This window comes from Cebus imitator, unplaced genomic scaffold, assembly GCF_001604975.1.
Source record: "Cebus imitator isolate Cc_AM_T3 unplaced genomic scaffold, Cebus_imitator-1.0 Scaffold1, whole genome shotgun sequence".
Taxonomy (NCBI): Eukaryota; Metazoa; Chordata; class Mammalia; order Primates; family Cebidae; genus Cebus; species Cebus imitator.
In genome coordinates, this window is record NW_016107316.1 from 14,658,079 (window position 1) to 14,665,062 (window position 6,984).

The 6,984-nt window shown below is 46.4% G+C and overlaps 1 long non-coding RNA gene across 1 annotated transcript; it reads right to left on the reverse strand.

Moving 5' to 3' along the window:
• Positions 1–2,242: 2,242 nt before the first annotated feature.
• On the reverse strand, positions 2,243–6,091 carry LOC119471011. The gene is made up of 3 exons (XR_005200005.1): positions 5,973–6,091; positions 5,822–5,855; positions 2,243–2,315 (listed from the first exon to the last, which is right to left on the reverse strand). It is a non-coding gene; the product is annotated as an uncharacterized LOC119471011 (long non-coding RNA).
• Positions 6,092–6,984: the final 893 nt, after the last annotated feature.

A 6,984-nucleotide genomic window follows, 5' to 3' on the forward strand; every position in this document is an offset into this window, starting at 1 on the left:
CACTAGCGTGCCACAGCAACTTACAGGAAGCCCGTGGACTGGAATACTCCTAGCACCTAGATGCTTATGAAATATTTATTTATTTATTTATTAGTGGAATGAAAAGGAAGAAAATTCCTTCCAGAAACTGGAGATGGAGAGAATTGGAAAGATCAAGGTGTTGGGGGAGAACAACAGGAGCCCTGAGCCATTCAAGAGCCTCTGCCTCCCCTAATCAAGGCTCACCCTACACCCAACTGTGCCCAAGGCCCAGCTCATACTCAAGTCAACCTCCTCCAGGAGGCTTCCTCTGATGCCCAGCCTGTAGTCTGCTGCACTGAATGCCTGACTAACTCATTTAGCCTTTGTAGGTAGACTGCCTTTGGACATCTATTTTCTTCTACAGCAAACTAGATCAAATTACATTGGCTGCTTAGAATTCACCATGCCTGAGTCTTCAGTCCCTGTCTCAACTACACTCGCCTTGAGGAAGTTGGCCATCTCACCTTTGTCCCCACCTAGTACAGAGGGAGCACATTCTGGCCGTGCAGGTCACTCAGGAGTGGCTTGGTGGTTTGGAACTGAGATCCACAGAAAGTAGCAAATGGAAGTTAGTCTGGGTTTGGGGAGGCATGGGGCAAAGTGTGCTCAGAAAGGAGCATGTAGGACTCTCCAGTGCTGTGGAGGTAACAGGAGCACAGTGTGGGGCCCTGGCACCCCTAAAAAGAGCACAGAAAGGCCAGAAGGTCAGAGAAAGCAGTGAAGAGGTGAGGAAGGAAAAGCGACCAGACCAAGAAGGTGATTCTGCCTATATCAGATGTGGCACCAGGCTGCTGGCTCTGTAAATACAGGTTGCTTTTGTCCAAACCTTCCGAAAGAGCCACAAGTACACAAAACTGTCATCATTCTGCCTCCTCCTTATTTCTGGTGGTGGCTGTGGTCAGTGTCAGTTCACATTAAAGAATGTAGTGACGTTGGTTGGGGAGATGAGACAATTTGCCCTGAACATCCAAGGAGAATAAAGAAAAACAATTTAGTATGCTGGAGGGGTCAAGGCTGACCACGGCCCACAAATAAAACCGTCACTAATACACAAACCCACTTCACTTGCATGAACAGGAAGATGCTTTCCATGCTATGAGCTCCAGAAAGATTCTCACTACACCTAAGATGGGCCAGAAACTTACTAGCCTCCTGTGCTTGGTCTAGGCTCCCCACCAGGGAAACTCACACTTAGAGGGAATCTGAGGGCGGCCTCGAAGGTAACAAGCAAGCTGGGCTGCAGGGCCTGGGAGAAAAAGCAGCTGGGATTATTCATCAGGGAAGACAGGCAGGCAGGATTTCATGCAATCTTCAGGTATCAGAAGAGTTCTTAGGTAGTGCAGGCTAAGTCTTGGCAGTGGCTACTAAGGATAGAATAAGAAAAGGAGCTTAATCCCCAGTATAAGGGATTTAGGATAGCTATGGGGGAGAATTTCCTGATGGTGAAAGTTGTTAAAAGTTGCAATGAATGGTCTCGAGAGAGATTCAGGTCTGCTCTGGAAGCTTTTACAAGTAGAAGAGATTATCCTCTGGCAGAGGCAGCTTATCTCTAATCCTGCCTGAAGGCAGGGGAATGGACACAATGACCTCGAGGTCTCCTTCAGACTTGTAAAGCAGGCCTTCCCATCAGCAGGCCAGCTAGCACCGGGATGCACTTTGAGGAAGGCCCAGAGTGCTCCCAGAAAGAAGAGACTGAAGCCTATAAGATTCCTTTCCTTTTTCTACTTTTTAGCCACATCTGCCTTGCATCAATGGCCAAGATCCTCTATAATCTCAGGTCTAATCAAGGGCACCTTAGATGAGAAAGCCAAGAGCAGCTACAGACCATGGCAGAGACAGATGATGCCCCATTCTGCAAAGCACCCAGACAACAGGGGAACAGCTGCGGTCCTCTCCATGGAGAGCTCTGCATTTAACAAGCAGTGTGAAAACCTTGATGCCCCACTCAGGCAGAAGCAACAGGAAACCTGAGGCCATTCTCAACCCGCCGCTGCGCGCCAGGATGACCAGAAGGGCTGTGCCGGCTCCAGCTTTCCCAGTATCCGCTTCCACTTCCTGTCAGGCATGCGACAGGCTTCCTCTGTCGCAGACCCATCACTGATTCCTACCGTTCAGCACCTGATAAAGTGTATTGGTCCGTTCTCACACTGCTGTTAAAAAACTACCTGAGACTCCATAAATTATGAAGAAAAGAGCTTTAATTGACTCACAGTTCCCAGTTCCACAGGCTGCACGGGTTGCTTTTCCTTCCTCCTCTCTTCTCTGGGACACCAGCCTGTGCCCAAATGTTCATCCTTGGGTACCAGAGAAGAAAATGACATGTTTCTAACCGTGATGTGGCCAGACAGCGCAGACGCCATGGTGCAGAGTGACAGCATTAGGCACGCAGAGCATCGGCCGCCGCATCCCAGAAGGCTCCTCTGCTTCTACAGGGCTGGAAGGAAGGGGAGGATTTGGGCAGAGAGAAGACTGGAGGGTTTCTTGAGTGGCTTTCTAAAGTGCTGCCCAGGTGTATGAAATATTTCAGGGCCACAGATGATGCAAGGTTTTCTGCAAACCGAACAGCTGAAGGAGGAATGACCTCTGGCCTTCCAGAAACTACAGTAGACTCTGTGCAGTGTTCGAAGCTATCGATAAAGTTGGAAATGGGCACAACTTTTACTTTCTGGTCTGTTCCTCCAATGAAGAAAAACCTTCTTAACTCTTAACCCTAATAGCTTCACAGAGCTTGATCTAGAGGGGCTCTTCATTCCTGCTATTGCGCTCTTAAAACGCAGCTGATGTCCTTCAGCACCTCCTGCTTGTCCTCCGCACCTGTTTTACCTCTTCCGAGTGATTTGCCCCAGACCTATCACCGATACCTACCATTCAACACTTGATAAAGTGTATTAGTGCGTTCCACACTGCTATAAAAAAAACCTACCTAAAACTGGGTAATTCATGAAGAAAAGGGGTTTAATTGACTCACAGTCCACAGGCTGCACAGGAGCCATTGCTGGGAGGCCTCGGGAAACTTGGAATTACGGTGGCAGTGCAAAAGAAAAGCAAACACATCTACCACGGTGACAGGAGACAGAGAGCAGAGGGGGAAGTGCTAAGTGCTTTTAAACAACCAAATCTTGTGAGAACTCACTCACTATCGTGAGAACAGCAAGAGGAAAAAAATCTGCCCCATGATACAGTCACTTCTCACCAGGTCCCTCCCCCAACACTAGGAATTATAATTGAACATGAGATTTGGGCAGGGACACAGAATCAAACCTTATCAGTAAGTCACAACCCTATACCCTCCCCCACAAAAATGGCCCTGGGGCCAGTTCCCAACGCTTAGAGAATGGCCTTCCTTCCGAAGCCTTAAAACACCAGCCCTCTGGACATTCCTACCTAGACCACACCACCCTCAGCATAGGATGGAGCTGGAGCAAATGATCATGAATATGTAGGAAAAAAACAAGCATGGAAATGTATTATTCTGTCCATTGCATTATACTAGAAACAGACAGAAACTTGTTGCAAAAGCATATTAAGCATGCAATCAGCTGCATTCTCATGCCCAAATAAAGCTATTTTCATTTCATAAAGCAAGAGCACGAGCCAAGTCATTAGGGAAATAGAAATGGGGAACTTAAATGCCTAATTGGAAGCTCTACTGCACTTGCAAAGTACCTTTGGTTTGTCTAAAAATTCGAGGGAAACACATTGAGCTTATAATTGCAGATAGATCGATGCCATGTTCCTTCCTGCATTAGCACCGAAGGAAAGTCCCTTCCTGTGCATTCATCTCAGTCCCAGCCGCATTGTGTAAACAGCAGTGACAGCCCAGAAGGAAGTGGGTGGGCTCCTGGAAGCAGGGAAAATTGAGAGGAGACCGGAAGTCCCTTCTCTTTCCACTGAAGTCAAAAACCTAGGTTCACAGCAAATTTCTGTCTCTTTTAGTGTAACTCTTCTACCTCACAGTTAAGAAACAGATGTGTTTGATTTATTTGTTGAGCATGTCCTATGTGCATGGTGCAAAGCAAACTAAGTAGTTCTCGGAGCCTCAGTGACTTCATCTGTAAAAGTGCAAGGGTAAAGCGTGACAAGGGTGTTTAGCCCTAGGATTCCACAGACATACCTTGGGAGCAGCTGTAGGGAGAGGATCATGTAGGGATGGACAGGCAAGGGAGGGCCAAGTGGTGAGACTTTAGTTCTCCACCCCCTCCTCCACTTCAGTGAGATGGCCCCGCTTTTATCTGTTTAATATGTAGGCCTTCCACATAAGCTAAATGGGCAGGGAAGGGTTTCTGTTGCTGAAATACATGTATGTGTGCACCCACACAAATCCACTGAGCTGGCTAATCACTAGGTCTAGTCCCCTAACCTTACAGTAGCAATGAGAGAAGTCCTTCTTCAACAGCTCCATAGTTTGGTTAGAGAGCTCAGTTGCTGGTGGAGTACTTATCCCAGCAGTTCAGAGTGAAACACCTCAAGTATTGTTCGTCCTGGGGAACGTCAGGCTTGTCCTGTCCCTTGATCCTGCACATGTGGTTGTTCTGAAGTTGAGCAGGAGCAATTCCTGTATCACCTATTTTTTTCCTTGAGAACTCATCAAAACTCATCTCTTTTCCCAACTCCTCTAAATTGTCTACTCAACTCATACAAGTTGGAGAAATGAGAAAATTCAGGTTTACCTGGATTTTTATTTGGGTCATGAGTCCTCTTACAGGTAAAGCTTTTCTATTCAGAAGTCTGAAGAGGGTGGAAGTGGCATTTTTCAACATAGGACCATCCAATGAGAGGAGCCCGCAGTATCCGCACAAAGCCCAAGAGAAATCTTTTTCTCAGAGCCGACATGAAAATTCCCAAAGACCCCCAAACCTGAAGGAATGAATCTCTAATGGTTGAGTATTGGGGTCTCCGAGTGCAGGTAAGTGTCCCATCTAAAGCCTTCATGCACAACTGGCTGCCATGACCCTTTCAGCCGCCCGCCCTGCAAGTAACACAAGGGCTTAGCCTTGGCTGTCTTCTCATCCCTAGGATGGGTTCACACAGCACTCTGGGTAGAATTGTCCTCAGTCCATGGAATGTCTGTGCACTCCCACCCCTTTATCTGCATAGAAAAGGAGACACAAAGATAAAGTTAGAAAGCACGTTTCACCCTGTTCTTCAGGAAGGTCATGCCAGTCTCAGGCCTGAGGTTCATGAGATGAAGGGTGATGCGAGTAAAGCATCCTGATATGCACAGGTGGACATCCCTAAGTGTGATTATTAGGTCCCTAATTGTATTGGAAATGAAACCTCAGGCATATAATGGAGAACAAGGGTCCAGTCCCACGCATCATCTGTGCAACACCACGAGCTTGTCATTCACGTCTCCATCTTTAAATGCTGTCTGCCAGAGGCATCACAGGATATGAAACTCACTTACTCCTGCAGCTTAAAAGATGATGAAATTTGCATGTGCAGCAGGGGCTGGTCTGCAACTAACAAAATTCTAGCTTCCGCCCAAAGACTCTAACCCCAAATGGGGATAACATGTCCCCAGGGAAATGGAAGGATGTGGGGAGAGGAAGAGGAGAAGACAGAAGTAGCCGAGAGTGATGAATGGCTAGTCTGGTTTGCCGAACTAGTTATTACTGAGCTGTTTGCCATTTGACCCCATGTATTTTTAAAGCATACAGTTAAGGAGCATTTATTAAAATGTTTTCCAGCTGTCCTTCTAAAGAAGAAACCCTGACAGGCCACTCAGTATACTGCAAAGGTGGGTTAAATACCATTATTCCTGCTTCAAAGATAGGGAGACAACAGTATAATGGATTACCGTAATTTCCCAGAGACATGCAATGAATTCATTACTGGGGTGAAAAAAGAAAAGAAAAAGAAGAGGAAAATCAGATTAAAGGGTCCTGAAGCCTAGGCTGCCTTGCCAAAAAAGCCAAGCAGTTTGAGGGAAGGAGAAACAAGCACCAAACCTCCAAGGGAGCAGCTCCAAAAACACAGTCCTTATAAACACAGACACCTTCAGGAGCTCCGAATTAAAATGTGCAGTAGAAACAAACTCACCACACACAAAACCATGATGGCTCACCAGTCTGACTTGCACTGCAGATTGAGAGAAGAGGGAAAATAATCCAGATCCTAATTTAGTTCAGGAGCTTGTTTTCTTACACTGACAAATCTTTCTAAAAATGATTTCCTGATTAGAGTCAAACGGCTGAGGCCAAAACTCTCCGAGATTGTTGTGCTGTCAGCATGTTAATGGTGTTCCTTAGCAACTCCCTCCCCTCCACTTTTAGGAAGAAACAACACCTCTGCCAGGAATGCAAAGCTGGAAAAGCCACAGCACCTCTGATGATTCATGGCTTGGAAGGGAGGCACAGACGACTCAGGCTGACAGGAGGCTGGCACGCTGGACAGCAGCGGCAAATGCAAAGGCAGGCGCTGGCCGGGGTGGGGAAATCGGGGAAGAGGAGAGGAGAATAAGCTGCCACCATGTCTCTGTATCTTCGCTACTTGCAACTATCATCTGCAATTGCATCAGTTGAAATGTAAAAGGCACAGTAACAATCTAGGACGAACTCAGCATTTCAGTTTGCAGGACTCTTTACAAAGGAGGGAACCCCAATACGTGCACAGAACCAATCTTCTCACCAGACTTAAGGATGCAAGAAATCATCAAGAGAGATCAAGTCAGTGCAAAATAAGGAAAAGGGTTTTCTGAACTCATTTTATTTTCTTTATCATAAACTTGGAGCATTTCCAACTTGGAGAATTGGTTGGAAATAAATGAACATCGTAATTTTATTCACTGAATGATGTATGGATTTATTACACATCAACAGGATGCCAGGTCTTGCCCTTTGTGATTTCAGATCACTTCCTTTAGCAATGAGTACTACTGAAAAACCTGAAAGCTGGAAGGAACATCAACTCCAGCAATCTCATTGTCCAGATGAGAAAACTGAGGCCTTGGGAAGTTGACTT